This window comes from Cetorhinus maximus, chromosome 15 (assembly GCF_964194155.1).
Source record: "Cetorhinus maximus chromosome 15, sCetMax3.hap1.1, whole genome shotgun sequence".
In the NCBI taxonomy this organism is placed as follows: Eukaryota; Metazoa; Chordata; class Chondrichthyes; order Lamniformes; family Cetorhinidae; genus Cetorhinus; species Cetorhinus maximus.
This window is the reverse complement of record NC_135893.1, coordinates 21682076-21699187: the sequence shown is the minus strand read 5'-3', so window position 1 is coordinate 21699187 and position 17112 is coordinate 21682076. Positions and strand designations below refer to the sequence as shown.

At 43.3% G+C, this 17112-nt stretch overlaps 1 long non-coding RNA gene across 2 annotated transcripts in view; it reads left to right on the top strand.

Moving 5' to 3' along the window:
* The first annotated feature begins 3759 nt into the window (after positions 1-3759).
* Positions 3760-17112, top strand: part of LOC144691187 (uncharacterized) — a 75930-nt gene continuing 62577 nt past the window's right edge. Inside the window, exons 1-2 of one of the 2 annotated variants that reach the window (XR_013579050.1) lie at positions 3760-4065; positions 10056-10237. This is a non-coding gene — a long non-coding RNA (uncharacterized LOC144691187). The remainder of the gene's footprint in view (positions 4066-10055; positions 10238-17112) is intronic. The other variant, XR_013579051.1, reaches the window with a different exon arrangement.

The window sequence follows — 17112 nt, the reverse complement described above, 5'->3', positions numbered from 1 at the left end:
GGACTCCTGCCCAAAGAAGTGAGCACGGAGACGAAGGTGGCGGAAGAAGAGTTCAGCATCGTGCCGAGCCCGAAATTCATTGAGATGAGGGCATAAGGGTATGAAACTAAGTCCTTTGCTGAGCACTGAACGTGCAGCGTTGGAGAGGGGAAGGTCAGGGGGTATAGTGAATACATGGCCGGGGCTGGGATTGGAAGACAGGATGGGGAGAGAGGGACAGGCAGGAGTGGAGGGTCCTGGACGGGTGTTGGTGTCGATGAGTTGTTGGAGCTTGCGTTCCTTCGCACCTGAAAGAAAGAGACAACGTTTCTTGTTGAGGCGTCGGATGAGATGAAGAATAAAATGAAACTGGGGGCACGTGCAGCTTTGAAAAAGGGTGCGGCGGTGCTGCTGGAGGGAGAGGTCGAGTGTGTTCGTATGGCGGCGCATGGCACTGAGTGTGGATCTCAGAATGCGATGAGAACAGCAGTCCGAGGAACGTTGTATGCCTCGGAGGTTCCTGGGTGGGTTCGAAACATGAGGGATGGAATTTCAGTTGAAATCCACGTGGGGTAAGTCGGAGACGGAGACAGTCACTGAGGAAGGAAATATGGCTGTGAAAGCGGGTTTTAGTAAACACCTTGTCAAACACCAGGAGAGAAATGGAAAGCAATGAAGGTGAACAAGGCTGTGTTTCAGTGTTGTTCGACGTCAATTTCCTCCTCCTTTATCCCATAAACCATAATTTTCTATTATTTACTTTGCAATATTCCTGGAATTGTTTTATTCCCTTGTTTTTCATTTATTTTGCTTTCCATCCTCATGTCTTAGTTCGATGTTTTTGTGCATTTTAACCAAGTTGTTTCTCCTTTCATTCATGTTTTCTTGTAACACTTCCTTTTTCTTCCCTATAGTTTGGTATAAACTTCCGTTCAATTCAACCACTTGTCGTCACTTATTTAACTTTTACTCTCTTTATTTTCTATTACTTTTACTTTACCTCATTGTTTTTCTATTTGCTTTTTAGTTTCTTGTTTATCACTTCATTATTTTCTCCCAAGTCTGTGTCTTTTATCCTTGAACGCTGACATAATGGGAGGAATTTAATGTAATTGAGGTGGGCTCAGGTTGCCAGCCAGAAAACCAGTGGGAAACCTGCATTGCATCTGAGGAGGAAGCCTGACGGGATTAAGTGCCTATCAGGCACTTAACTGGCCAGCATCAGGCCGCCTCTGGGATTCAGTTCCACGGGGGCAGAAACCCGGCCTGCCAAGAGCTGCTGCCAGCCAACGAGAGGCCAGCAGCTCGCCATTCCAGGCAGCACCACTGGGAGCACTGGCTGCCGCCAGTAATGCACCCAGGGAGAGGCCTAGGATCGTCGAGGACCCAGGCCACAGGCAAGCGAGGACAGGATGGTGGTCATGGGAAGGAGGCAATGGCAGGGGGCCATCCTCCCACTCAATGCTGGGTCCCAAAGACACTAAGTACCTTTGAAAGAGAGACGTCCCCTAGAAGGCCACATGCAAATCCAATGGCCTTCTGGAGGTACGGGAAAGCCATGCCACTTGCATATAATCTCTGAGCCACCTCTAAATTCTTGGGGCCTGAGTGATAACTGGTGTTAGTTGGCTTAATAACGAGACTAATTGACAACCTGCTGCGAATGAGCGCATTCACCCCATGGGCTTGTTCCCCCCTCCACCTTAATCATGGGAGGTACTCCCACTACCAGGAGACTAACGTGCAGCCTCTCTTGTGATTATGTAGGCACAGCCACCATCTTTCCTGCCTAGAATCTTGTTTTGATCTTTCCCAGGGATTTCCAAGCCTCATTTAAATTGTCTTTTCTTATTTCTCAGTGTTTCTTTCCCCCTCTTTTCATCAACATTTTATGTAATCTTCCATATCTATCATGTACCTCCATTTTCCTGGCTGGTGTGCACTTCAATTTTCACACATGAATCCTTTTGTTTCTCCACCACTTTAGATCACCCTACACTTCACTACAGCTTCGCTTGATCAATTGATTCTGAGGTTGCCCACTGCTTCTCGTTTCACACCTGTCTTGGAAAATAACCCCTGAATCCCTGACTAATTTTCCTCTATAATATGTAGCGAATCTCAAAGTGGGAGGTGACCTTTAAAGTGCCAAGATTCAAGATCTTGGCCGTGTTGGTGTGAGTAGCAGAGATAGAAGAAGCCAACAGCGATGTTTGCTTGTAAAGCAAGTGGTTAGCAATAACGTGAACACACATGAAACTTCCCATTATAAATAAAAATGATAGTCACAAATACCAAATGCATAAAGAAAATGGCAAATGTTTTCCAAAGTCTCAATTTGACCCTCTGACCATCAGTTCTGCTATAATTCCCATCATGCAACCCCCTACCTATGATCTTTATGCTAAAATATTACAGAGTGACTATTGACAACCCATTTTGGATTTATTCACCTGCTTCCATAATGCAGTAAATGCTACAATCAAAATGTACAATCAACAGCTGCTGCTTCCTACCACTTTGGTCAGCTGTCATATCATATTGGCTCTGATTTTGTGGTAGTAATGATGGCAAAACTGTAATTGTCACTGTTGCTACTTATTTGAAACTGAGCGATTTGTGGAGTCCGCACATTCGCAGTTAAACATGGAAATCCAAAAGATACTATCAGTGATTCTAGCTTCTCCATGGGTTGAGCTACTAAAGTCCACTGCAGACTGCAATCAAATAACTGAACTTACAAGAACCTTTATGCAGTTAGTCTTGAAACCACTGAAAAAGTTGCACCTTGAATGAAGTGTAGTTGGAGTATTAATTGTGTCCTAATTTCATAATTATAGCTGAATAATATCTCTGGCCCTGAAAAGCTAATTTTACATTTGTGGAATGTCACAGTTCACTATCATGATTTAAAAAACTACATTTTAAAAATAATTTTTAAAAAGTTTGTTTATATTATTTAAGTTTCTACCTCAACCCCATGTGTATGTCCCAATCTTTATTTTGCTCCCTGTAAAATGTTATCAAAAGCAAATGATAATCAGTGCTTTTAACTTCCTGCTTTGCTGTCTGTGAGAATTCATCAATGTAATTGGCTGCTTACTTTGCTTTGTGATGTCCCTGTTGCTGGGTGCCCGAAGATTGCCTTGACCTGGCTCCAGATTCAAATTAATGTCGGGAAAGGTGAAATCCACATTACTAAGATCCCTAGATCTTTTTGGGCAGCTTTCTTTGAGCACTGTTACTTTGCTGCCGACTGCAAAATCATAATGAGTTTTCAGTGCTGGGGTTGGGAAGTCAGGGCCCTCCTATTAAGCTTGCAAACCAGTATTGTTAGCTGAAGCTACAGAGAGGTTTATAAAAATTGTGTTTAATATATATTATCCTGATCAGGCAAACAGAAAAAGATAAAACATGTTCAACATTTCTGCACCACTGGCCTTATGAGTTGTATATATAGACAACCAACAGAGCTTAGCCCTCGTGCCTGTCATGCTTCATCCATCCACCCTATGTGCATGCTGCCATTTCAAATCACTGTCTGCTCCCTAACTGCGTTCCAATCCTGAAAGTTCATAATTTGCCACTTCCGCATATGTGCACAGATCGCGGGAGAGTCGGTTAGAGCAAGAAAGATGGTTTGAAGAGCATACATGGGCCTGAGTAGGTAGGGATTGAACAAGTGAGCTGCTGCTCTGATCACAAGGGGTGATAACTGTGTCCTTTGACCCCAAGCCACAAAGGTCAACTGTAGGACTCTGACTACTGCTTGTTTGAAGGACAAGCATTGAATCAGCAACTGTAGATATACTTGTTTAGTGCAGCAGACATAGGAACAGGAGGAGGCCATTCAGTCCTTTGAACATGTTCTAACATTCAATTAGATCATGGTTGACCTCTTCTTTAACTCCAACTACCATTCTTGGTTCCATAGCCCTTGCCTCACAAAGATCCATCATTCTCAGTTTTGGAATTTTCAATTGGTTCTCAACAGCTTTTTGGAGGAGAGAGTTCCAGATTTGCACAGCCTTTTGGGTGATGAAGTGCTTCCTGAATCACTCCTGACAGCAAGACAGCGCTGAACAGGTGAGACGTGGGCAGTGTGGAACCAGAAGAAAAACTGCTGGTTATGTGACTGAGCCAACGACTCCTGGAAGCGAAGTCAAGTTGATATTCAGACAGTCTTGGTATATTGATGCCGATTTGTTGCTTATATTGTCTGATATAGATTGGAGAAATTGGGATTGTTCTCCTTAATTGGAGAAGAGGAGGTCGCGAAGAGATTGGATACAGGTATTCAGAATCATGTGGGGTCTGGACAGAGTAGATAGCGAAAAACTGTTCCCATTGGTGGAAAGATTGAGAAGAAAGAGGGCACAGTTTTAAAGTGATTGGCGAAAGAAGCAATGGCAACTTGAGGAGAAACACAGCGAATGGTTAAGATCTGGAATGCACTGCCTGAGAGGGTGGTGGAGGCAGATTCAATGGAGGCATTCAAGAGGGAATATTATCTGAAAGGGTTGAGTGTGCAGGGTTATGTGGAGAAGGTAGTGGGGTAAAGCTAGGTGAATTGCTCATTCAGAACGTTGGCTCAGGCATGACATGAATGGCCTCCTTTTATACTGTAACAATTCTGTGATTCTGGTTGGTGTGCATGGCTGCAGCCCTCATTCCAGGGAATCTCTCCCACTGGGAAATTATGGTTGCAGGAAGCATCCAGACTCATTGAATAGTACAGCACAGAAGGAGGTCCTTCAGCCCATCGAACCTGTAGTGGCTCTTTCAAAGAACAATCAGTTAGCCCATTCCCCAACCCTTCTCCCATAACCATAGAATCATGGAATGGTTACAGCACAGAAGGAGGCCATTCAGCCCATCATGTCCATGCCAGCTCTCTGCAAGAGCAACTCAGCTGGTGCCACTCCCCTTCCCCTTTCCCCTTAGCCCTGTAATTTTTTCCTCTTCAGATAATTATTCAATTCCCTTTTGAAAGGCATGATTGAATCTGCCTCCACCACATTTTCAGGCAGTGCATTCCAGATCCTAATCACTCGCTGTGTAAAAACGTTCCTCCTCATGTCATTATTGGTTCTTTCGCCATTCACCTTAATCAGTGTCTTCTGGTTCTCGATCCTTCCACCAATGGGAACAGTTTCGCCCTGTCTACTCTGTTCAGACTCCTCATGATTTTGAACACCTCTATCAAATATCTTCTTAACCTTCTCCCCTCTAAGGAGAATAGCTGCACCTTCTCCAATCTATCCATGTAACTGAAATCCTTCATCCCTGGAACCATTCTCTTCACATCCTTCCTGAAGTGTGGTGCCCAGATTTGGACATAATACTCCAGTTGAGGTTGAACCAGAGTTTTATATAGGCTCACCATAATTTCCTTTCTTTTCTACTCTATATCTCTATTTATAAAGCCCAGGTTCCCGTATGCCTTATTAACGGAGTTCTTAACCTGCCCTGCCACCTTCAATAATTTGTGCACATGTACCCCTGGTCCCTCTGCTCCTACATCCCCTTTATGAATTATATTCTTTATTTTATATTGCCTTTCCTCATTCTCCCTACCAAAATGTATAACTTCACGTTTCTCTGCATTAAATGTCATCCAAGAGTTTGCCCATTCCTCGCAGTTTTTTTCTACTTCAAGAATTTACCCAATTTCCTTTTAAAAGCTACAATTAAATCTGTATCCGCCACCCTATCAGACAGTGCCTTCCATATCCTAACCATTTTTTGCATAACAAAGCATTGGTTGGAGATCGGGTCACAAAGTTGTAGATTCAATTCTCAGGCATGTGTTCCCTGTGAGCATGGCTGCTAGAATACCGAATTATCTCAATTCTGTCAGGTATCCAAAATGATATTTTTTGCTCTGATTAACTCAAACTAATTTAAAGTAATCACAGACTGAGATCATTGAATCAGAAGAAAGGATGATCTTTCATTTAGATAACCTCTTGTGATGTCCACGAGACTTCCCAAAAGACTTTACAACCAATAGATTACCCTTGAAGTGCAGTGGCTGTTGAAATGAGGCAAATGGAGCTGCCAATTCACAGACAGCAAGGCCCTACAGACAGCAGATGAATGACCAGTTACTCTTTTTTGTGATGTTGGTTAAGGGTAGAATGTTGGCCAATACAAGGGGTCAACTCCTCATTCTTTAGATTGTACCACTGGATCTTTACAATCACATGAGCATGCAGATGGATACTCCATTTAACATCTCATCTGCGAACGAATGCAGCATTCCCTCAAAACTGCGCTGCAGTGTCAGCCGAGATTATATTCTCAAATTTGGAATGGATTTGAACCCACAATCTTCTGACTAAGAAGTGAGAGCGCTGCCAACAGTCTACTCAAAGAGAATTCTGAGCCGGTTTGTTCTCATCCTAATGGAAATAATCAAACAGAGTTTAATATGTCTGAGTAGGTGCCAAGCTCCAACTTAAAAGTCAACTACAAGTTAATGCAAGAAAAATGTCTCCAAAGCGCTATATAACTTTTTCTGAGATCAAACGATTGCTTTCAATAGCATTTGAAATAGCTGCCTCGGGACTGGCATCATCCGTGGTTGGTGGGTGGGAATTAGGAATTGATGTTGCCATTTGACTCTGATCTGAGTTAGTTCATGAGGCTCTTGCCTGTTTGAAATGGGAACTCTGGCTTCCAGATCAATGATCCGTGGAAAATCAGGCCAGTTGTATAAGTTATGGTAAGTAGGTTTTCTTTTCAACCCACAAATGTCCCATCTTTGAATACAAATAGGGTGGTAATGATAAGAAAATGGTTCACTTGTGTTTAGTGTGAAACATGCTAAATTGCAATCATGGAGGCAGCTAAATGCATGATCACAGGAATTATATATTTAAAAGACTCAGTGGATTGGTCTTGATCAGTCATGTTTACTTATTAAAGTTGGAATGCTAAGGTGGCAGATACTGCCAGGTAAGAATCGAGGCATTCAAAAGGGAACCAGACTGTTATTTGAAGAGGAAGAATGTGCAGGGTTATGGGGTGAAGGCAGGAGAATGGCACTAAGTGAATTGCTTTTTCGTAGAGCTGGTGCAGACACAATGGGCCGAATGGCCACCTTCTGCGCTGTAACAGTTCCATGATTCTGCGAAGAATGACTATAAAGGATTTGCCTGTCAGTGTTTCAATTATTGTGCAACCACAGGTTGTGATGGGAGTCAGTTTCATTCTGGGTTCTAATGCACCCTCAATGTCAATGAAATGTTTGGTTATTTATTAACTTGGCATTTGTTCCTGTCACACTTTAAAGTCTTGTCACATTCAGACCTGCAGGAAAGAACACAGGCTGAAATGCTTCAGTGAACAAGAATGTTGGAAGTTGTGAACACAGAGCCCTTGTGTATGACCTTAGTAGTGCTGTTGCTGCACCTCTCCATTATATTTTCTACCATTGTTTCACAGAGATAACTTACAATATGATCATGTGCAGAAATCAGGCATGACTATGGCTCAATGTTATGCAATTTGCAGGGTGAGGAAGGCCCACTACAGAGTTGTGAGAAATTGCCTCCTAATAAGAACAAAATGATCATGTGCAGAGAAATGGATTTATATTCCAGGTAACTAAAGTGTGAAGTAAGGCTTAGCGTACTTACGTGTGCTTGTTAATTAGTGATGAACCTGAAAGTATATCCAGACAGGGAGGCCACAGTAAGTGGAAAGATGTCACCACCCCCATAGACCATGTTTCATCCAAAGCCAGGCTGCTAGTGCAATCATTCACAATATTGTGGATGGTACGGGCTGTGTTCAGTAATGAATGAACATCATGCTGGGAAATGTAGAGAGAACCAGACTTGTTGGACCTGCTGGCAGAGACTAAGATGCATGGGATGAATGGAATGGACAGGTAGAGTGGGAAAGATTGGTGAGAGAGGAGGTGGCACTTGGGGTTGCTGCTCATAAGAATACAATGTAGGGTGCCCCATTGTGCCCTTTGACTGAGAACTCAGGAAAGCTGTGGAATTATGCATTATGTAGTATTCAATTGGTTAGGATTTGATTATATGCGTCTGTTGACTCTTCTCTGCTTTGTATGCTGTTAGTCAAGCCTGGAGTGTGGCAGAGAAAGAGAAAATAAACTGAAAGAAGCATCTGGAAGCAGGAAAGCAAACATTTTAAAAAGCACCTGTAAATGAAGCTCATGTTATATGCATAGAAACTGGTGTTATCCTCAGCATATCTCCAATGCATAAAACACAATATGTATCTTTGTCAGCTTTCTTAACCAAACCTACCTCTTTGACCAGGCTTCTGGTTACCTGTCCTAATATCACCTTATGTAGATCAATGACAAATTTTGTTTGATAATGCTCTTATGAGGTGCCATGGAGTGTTTTACTATGTTAAATGTCATACATAAATACAAGTTGTTGTTGAGGTGCCGTGAAAGAGTCCAAAGATAAAGTCTGAAATCTTGTCGTGGGATGAAGTTGACGTATAAATATGATGAAGTCAGCTTGGAGCTGGAAATAACATATCCTGACTTGTATTGTGTAGCATAAGGAAGTTCGGTATAGCGAGGGTTAAAGTTCGACTGGGGAAACAGTACTGCCCACACTATGATATAGAGAGTGACATGATAGAGGACCGAGTATGGAGAGAGTCTAATAGAAGTCGACTTGAAGTTAGCTCCTAGTCTGGTCTGTACTTTGTACATATGTATATAATTATGTGTTACCAATGTTCAACTTAATGTTTAACTTTATAAGTCTCCGAACTTGTTTGTGAGACCTACTAACAACCCTTACAACATACTGCATGTGGGCAGGAATGGGAATTATAGCAGTTGAACAGACAGATTAAAATAACATTTGGGTATTAATTTGTCACTATTTGCCTATTTGTATGAGGCTTCTGTCTAATACTGATGGGAGCTTAGTAATGCCAGGCCCACTCGAGAATTGGATGAATGATAATGCAGCAGTAAATTGGTACAACTACCCGCTGCTTGATTTGATTCCACCACCACCCAGTTTTTAAGCACGAACAGGACAGCAGCAACACAAACATGGGCCCATACTAATGAGAACTTCATTGAATCTGTTCAATACTGAATGCTCAGCCATTTTGTTTCAATATTTCAACTGTGATACAGTTCAGTGATTGGGATGAGGTTAGACCACGCTGTGGCTGTAGCCAGCATGTTTAACTGGAACTTGGATGTCAAACAATGAAGTTGAAGCGGGGGAGTCCACTGCAGGCACAGTGATTGAGCTCAGAGTCAGCTTCCTTGCTCGTAATTCTCTATGAACAATGGAAATGTCAAGTTTCCAAGGAATGTGCAGTGAGCTGTGAATAACTCGGGCATTTGCAATAAATGGTCAGGTCATGGGGGAGAGTAGGGGAGAGAGATTTTGGCTGGTACCATGCTCACCCTTGACTATTCAAAACAATAAGAAAAACAATTCTGAACAGTAAGGGAACAAAGAGCCACTGATACCTGAACTTCTACAAGGTCACTGATAGAAATCTCAGTTATCAGAAGATGTGCCTGTGGAATATTTCAGTGAAGAGCTGCATTTGGAATCAACCACCATCAACTTGTAGAGGATCAGACAGATGTACTTAAACATGCAGAAGATGCTTTAAAGTCCAAACGCTTTAGTGAAGTGTAAAGATGTGAAAGAATCCCCCCCCCCCCAACAAGATGCCTACAGAGGCTGTAAAATCCAATACAGATTGCAGGTCAGAAAGAATGGCCTTGTGGCCAGGCAATACAAATGGCAAGAACCGCTGCAGACACACTGTCCTGTTAGTCAAACTCCTGACCTATGCAAACATTGCCAGTTTGTTCTGAGGGATCTCTACTGTCCATTAGAAAAGACTTGTGGTCAGATGGGCTCCATCCATGAAATAACTAAGGATAAAAATGAATGAAATGTAACAGTCAGTAGACCCAGTGCTAAACATGTCCACTTAATACAGAGCAGCAACCGACAAAGCTAATATCATGTTAAAATTGTTAGGCACAACACCTGAATACAAGTCCAAGGAAGTTGTAATTAAACTGTATATGTTCTGGTCAGACCACAGGGAGAGCCCAGTTCTGGTCACTGCGATGCAAGGGAGACATTGTAGTACAGGAGAAAGCGCAGAGAAGAGCTTTGAGACTGATTCATGGCTTTAACACTCTGAGCTGGAAGAAAAGGCTGGAGTAATTAATCTTTTCATTCTGGAATGGAGGTGACTGAGAGGTGACCTTGTAGAAGTAAGTAAGAAAAAAGTTTTGGAAATGTAAATCCGGAATAATACTTTAAATTAAACTGTGGGTGTAGGACAAGGGGACACACTCCTGAACTACTGAAAAGGTAACCTTAGGACTACTATCAACAAATTCTTTAACAGAGAGAGTAATCATACCTGGGATGAACTTCCCAGTAGAATGATGGAGGAGAAATCTCAATGTATCTCAATGTATAATCAATTGGATGTTGCAATGGGGGTCTAAAGGGCTGCTCCTGGATGGATGAACATATAATGACCAAATAGTCTTCCTCATCTGTAATTACCTTGTGTTCTTCAAGAGAAAACGTTTGCCAAACTTTTGGTTTACAAACGCACACCTTCCCGATGCGATTGGGCTGAAATGGTCAACACTTCATTCATAGGTATGATAATTGCATATGGAACATTTGTTCCCTGCTGGCTTCCATCATGTCGCATATTAAAAGGTGTTGCTAAAATCTTATTGACAAAGTAGAATCATTGCAGTTGAGGGCTCCTATCTTGATGCCACACCCTTTAAGACTCTGCCAGTTGCTGATGTTATGTAGGAAGAAAGAAGCATGGGGTAAGAATTAAGCCTAACACTGGGGTCTTGCCCCTCACTCCTCACTCCGATGTGAGGGACATCACCTCCCTACAAAAAGTACATCAACAATGGAAATGATGAGGATGCTCAATGCTAACGGCTGTAGTTTTCTTGTTACTGTGAATTGCTGCAACAGTCACTCTATATGTGGGAAAAACACACAGTAGATGTAATTTCCCATAAACATACATACTGACCACTGAGGTAAACACAGTAATAAATCAGGATGGAGAAAATAATACAGCTTTATCTATATTAGAATACAGGAACATAGCCTATCCTTCTACCAGCTGAGGAACAAAGTCTGAGGGCAAAGCTGGACTCAAGTGACCACGTAAAATGGAGCAGTGGAGGAATAAACAGTGAGCTAACCTTTAGCAAGAGAATGACGTCTGTTTGATTCGTGCTGCCCTTTGGCGCGTGACTGAAAATGAAATAAGGCGTTCAATTTTATCCAAACATGGAAAATATTTTTGAAACGATTGCGGCAAGTAGCAGAGGCAAGTAGCAGAGGCTGAAAGGATTTAGCAGCTGCTTGTGGGAGTCATTCTTGGCATCATTCAGCTATTAAGATGATAAATTCATTGGCACAGATTATTGGAGCACAGGCTGTTTTTTGCCTTTTATTCATCTCCTTCACTTTGCCTAGTACTGACTTAGTACTAGGAGAGACCTGGAGCACCCTTTCTGATATTTAATGTGATCCCATTGCTGCTAAAATGTCAGAACAGTTTGTCCACTGGTGCAATACAGAAAATATACTAAAGTAATATATGGAGTAACTCAAGATGGTGATATGACATAACAACAACAACTTGCATTTGTGTAGCATCCTTAATGTGGTAAGCTATCTCAAGACCCTTCACAGGATTGATTATCATTCAAAATTTGACACTGAGCCACATAATGAGATACTGGGATAGGTGTCCAAAAGTTTGGTCAAAGAGGTAGGTTTTAAGGAACGTCTTAAAGGAGGAGAGAGAGGTAAGAGAGTTTTAAGGAGGGAATTCCAGAGCTTAGGGTCCAGGCACCGGAAGACACTGCTGCCAATTATGCATTAAAATTGGCAAGAGTCCAATTTTAGTCGGAGGATCACAGAGATCACAGAGGGTTATAGGGTCGGAGGATATTACAGAGATAGAGGGAGGGAAGGCCATGGAGGGATCTGAAAACAAGAATGAAAATTTTAAACTTGAGGTGTTGTCGGACTGAAAGCCAATGCAGGTCAGTGAGAACAGGGCGATGAGTGAGCAGAACTTTGTCTGAAATAAGGGATGGGCAGCAGAGGTTTGGATGAGCTCAAGGTTATGGAGGGTTAAAGATGGCCGGGATCCTGGCTGGTAGATACCGATAGATGTGAACCTCCCAGGTCTAACATTTATAATAAAATTTACTTCACACTTGGCAAGTCTCAAAATAATAACGCTTTACAGGACATCACAGATCTAATGTTTACGATGATATTCATGTGGCAGTTTACATTGCAGTTTACAGAGCCTCACAGATTTTCAGCCTGAATATCTGTAGTTCTCCCTCGGTGCACTCTCACAGTGTAAGTGTGGAGAATGTTCTATGAGTTGTATCAGGACCCAGACATGTGAGGTTCTAGTCTCGGCCCTACGTTTCCTGAGAGACCTATTTATCAGAACACCTATCTGCCCCAAACACGCCCCCATTTTAGAGGGGCTGTAGCTGAGGGAAGGGAACTCCCAGACTGAAAGTTTCATTGGCCCTGGTCTGGGTTGCACCAGATGGCCAGTATGTAAGGCAAAAACAAAGGGATACCGGTTTCCCCATGTAACATCTCTAATCATTTGTTCCAAAACTCTGCTGCCCATACCTTAATTCAGACCAATGCCTGAGTTTTACATTCTCCCACCGGTGGGCGTTTAGGCAGGAGGTGGTGGGGGAAGTAGCATGAAATTGCAGGGATGTGTTTCCCTCTGGGCTCCCACCCACCCCAACCTCGCAGCAATTTTACGCTGCAGCGGACAAGGCCTTGGATGGGAAGCCCATGTTTGCCCCAACTGAGGCCCTTAAATGGCCAATTGATGGCCACTTAAAGGCCATTTCCTGCCTAGCCTCACCTCAGGACCATTGCACGTTCGAAGGCCGCAAATAAACAAACTTGGATCTCGGGCGGGAAGCAGGAAGGGCACCTCCATCAGAAGCCCCCTTCTGACTGGGGGGCACTCCCCCCTTAAGGCCTGGTGACCTCCGGACCTACCCTCTCCCCCCACCGAGACCCCAGTCGCACTCCCCTCACCTTCCCTATCTTCCTGCCCTGGGACCCCTGACACCTTTTCTTCCAGTTCCCGGATTTGGTCTCAGGCCTCTTCATGAGGTTCCTCCTCTGTCCATTGCAGCACTGTCACTGCAGGGACTGGAGACCTGCTAGCCAATCAGATTGGCCAGCAGCTCTCTAAGGCAGGACTTGCTCCCAAGTGAGGGGCGGAAGTCCCTCAGCTGCCAATCAACGCTCATTGGAGCATAAATTTGCAGTGGGGCAGCCGGAGTTAGCGGGGACGTGTTCCCAGTCGACAGGCCTGAGTTCTGCTCACTGACCTGCATTGGCTTCTGGTCTGACAACACCTCAATTTTAAAATTCTCATTCTTGTTTTCAGATCCTTCCATGGCTCTGTAATATCCTTCAACCTTTTAACCCTCCGAGATCTCTGTGGTCCTCCAACTCTAGCCTCTTGCCAATTTTAATGCCCTTTGTTCCTTTATCACATGTTTAATCATTTCCCCTCTATGATAGACCTTTAATCATTTACCCCCTTTATTCCTGTTATATCCCTAATCATTTACCCTATTACACTTGTTACATCATTAATTATTATCTCCATGATACACCTTTACTCACTTCCCCTATGTTACATGTTTAACCATTTACCTTGTGGTGCATCTTCATCATTTGCTGTCTGTACTATCACTTGTGCAGTGTTCATGACTCATTTAGCCTGTGTTACCTTTACTGTTATTTACCAGGTGTTGGTCATAATTACTATTTAGCTGTTGTTAACTCAATAACCTTTCCCTGTGCCATCCCTATAATCATTCGCCATCTGTTACTCACGTCATACTTTTAACCATTTGCCTTATGTTACCCTATAATCAGTTATCTCAAGATAACCATATAATTCAATTACCTGGTGTCACTCATATCACTATGTACATCATGTTCCTCCTAAAATTATGAGCTGCTTTTACCCCATTATCATTTGCCTGCTGTTACTCTGTGATCCTTTGTGTGGTGTTTCCCTGATAATATCTCTGTGAAGCACTTTGGGGTCTTTTCCACATTAAGCGTGCTATATACGCACTAATTGTTGTTGTAATTGAGTTATATTCCAACTACCAGTCTCTGATAAAACAGCTTCATGCTATCACTCACATGCTGTGATGTTGTGTGATCCAATGTATATTTAATATTTTCTGCTGAATTTTTCATTTTATCTGTGATTCTCTGTGCTCAATGTTGAAAACATTGCCCACGTGGGTACTTGTAAATTTTGGTTTAGCAGCGAACTGAAGCTAGACATGCAGCACTTAAACTGGAGTGAGATAGTCTCCTCCGATTTGAGGGTCTGAAGCCTTGCTTTGCTGGACACAAGCTCTAATAGCTGGCATGTGCTGTGATGTAGTTTTGCGTGTGTATCAACGAGAAGGTGGCAAGGAAACTGTAGCCTAACGGATGCCCTGATTCTTAATACCAGGCTCACTTCAGCTGTGAAAAATAAATACAAACAATAGCAGCCAGCTAATGTGTGAAGGATCTGCAAATGAATTTCAGTATGGCACCCTGCTCTGGCTATCTCATTTATCTGCCTTATTTACTGCATGAGTGCCTGTTGTCAGTGGCAGTTAGACACGGTTCGTCTGATTTTACCTTCGGCCTTCCTCCAAATGTAATTTCTTCACGCAGTATTGTAAATATTATCCTTTCCAGAATATTCTACACCATTCCGTTGTTTTGCCACAGTGTGAATGACACATTGCCCAGATGGGGTGAGCCCACAACTGTGCTGCACCAAAGCTTGTTGAACACATGGAAGGATAGTGGTCCTGTCACCTGTATCTGAAACTGTTCAACCAGTGAAAGGACAGCCCATTTGCTCTTATCTTCCATTTGCATCTGTTACTTTTATTAAAATTAAGAGTTTAAATTATAATCTCAGTTATAACTCTCCACTAAGCTACCGAGCCAGCCCCTACTAATTGGTATAATGGTGACACCTTACTTGCTGTCACTTCTTACTGCGTATGTGGCTCATTTACCGTGCTGTTATGCATGGCATATACTTATGAAACTGAACCAAATGCTTGAAAGTCCTCCGCCCAACTGAGGCTGTTCTGTCACACTGGGTAGGCCCAGCTACAGGCAGCCCCTTGCGACAGGCTGTCCCCAGCTGTTCAGCCAGCAATTGTGGGCTGGAAACCTTGAGCCCAGCTAACAGAACAACACAGCCCCCTCCAAAACCCGGGATCCCTCACTGAAGTCCACGGAGAGTTACAAAGATCTGAAGATGCCAGAGCTTGGATCACTCAAATCATAAAGCTGTCTGAAAAATCTACACGCTGACTGTCAGAGAACATTCCTAGCTGCAGGGAACACAGATTAGAACACTGATTTTTCTTGGACCATTGGCAGTGGGCCCAGTTTGAAAAATCTGTGGCCCAACATTTCCTCTGCAGTTAGCCCTGAAGCTAATGCGCTATCTTTCGACTTTTGGCCTTTCTCAGCACTGACCTTAAGCACTCATGAAGGAACAATGCTTTGCTCTGGTTTCCTCAATGCTTTGGGGCTCTCCTGCAGATGGATTTGAAGCTGCCGTTTGTTCCATTCTGTGTTTGGGTAAATTCCTCCTGCTCATGATGCACTGTTGCATATTCACCACCAGTTATTGTAGACTCCTCACGGGTGGCCTCAAAGATATAGTGTATGCCTTTTGCAGCTGCGTCCACTCCCATCTGTTGGCAGTGACCCTGTAAGGTACCAGCCTTTTGCCCATTCAGTTTATATGTGGTATGGGCTTGCGATGTATTCATTTGCTACTTTCCTGTCACCCCCAGTTACCTGCGATTGAGACTATCTGTACAGATGCCTCCCATCCTTCCGTTGTCTGCTTAGCCAACCCACACAATGTCACCTTCCTATCCTAGCCCTGATCCCTGGTTCTCCTTCCTCACTCTCTCCATGTTCATTCTTTCTATGAGACTTACCCCTTGTTCCCATTATTCCTCCCACTAAACGTCTATTTACTTAACTTTCTTTCATGGACTCATGCTAGAATACAATGTAAATGATACCCGCTCACCTGGTATTGTCTCTCACATCTTCTGTTCCTCCTTGATCTCTCTGCAGCCTCTGATGCAATTGACCACACCTGCTGCAACCTTTCCTCTGTCGTCCATCACCGTGAGACTGTTCTTACATGGTTCCTATTTTTAAATTCGACTCTAACCAGAAAGTATGACTTCCTTTCCCGCCTCTTGACTGTCATATCGGAGTTTCCCCAAAGTTCCATTCTTACCACCGCCTTGTCTTCCTCAGCTTCCACAAAGCTGCCCCTTTGTGATACTTGTAGACATTGGGCTAGTTTCCTTGGGTGGAATTTTCTGGCCCCGCCCATTGCCAAGATCATCCAGTCCTGCTGAAAGTCAATGGGCTTGTGGCTGGCCTGCCACATTCCCCACGGTAGGGTTGGAAAATCCCAGACCCACCTCTACCTCTCTCCCACCTTCCTTGGTTCTCCCATTCTTGTGTTCTGTCAGACCACTTGTGTGATGTCGAGGCATGAATAAACCTTAACTTTCTTCAACTAAACATTAGGAAGACTAAAGTTATTAACTTTGGCCTTCACCACAGCATCCATTCCATCACTACTGACTCTAATGATCTCCATGGCCATTGTTTCAGTCTTAACCAAGCTATTACAGCCTCTAGCTTCTGATTGACCTTAAGCTGAGTATGATCCCTACATCCTTTCCATGACAGTGACTACGTACTTCCACCCCATAACATCTCCTACCTCCAACCCACTTCCACCCATTTGCTGCCCAAGCCCTCATTCATGCCTTTGTTACCACCAGACTGAACTATGTAAAAGCTCTCCTTGCTGACTTCCCAGCCTTCTTCCTCTCCAAACTTTAGAACATCCAAAACATGGATGTTTGTATACAATTCTGCACCAATGCGCTCTGCTTTTCTACTTCCCTCTCTTCTGTTAAGATGCTTGTTAAAACCTATCTCTTTCTTTAGCTTGATG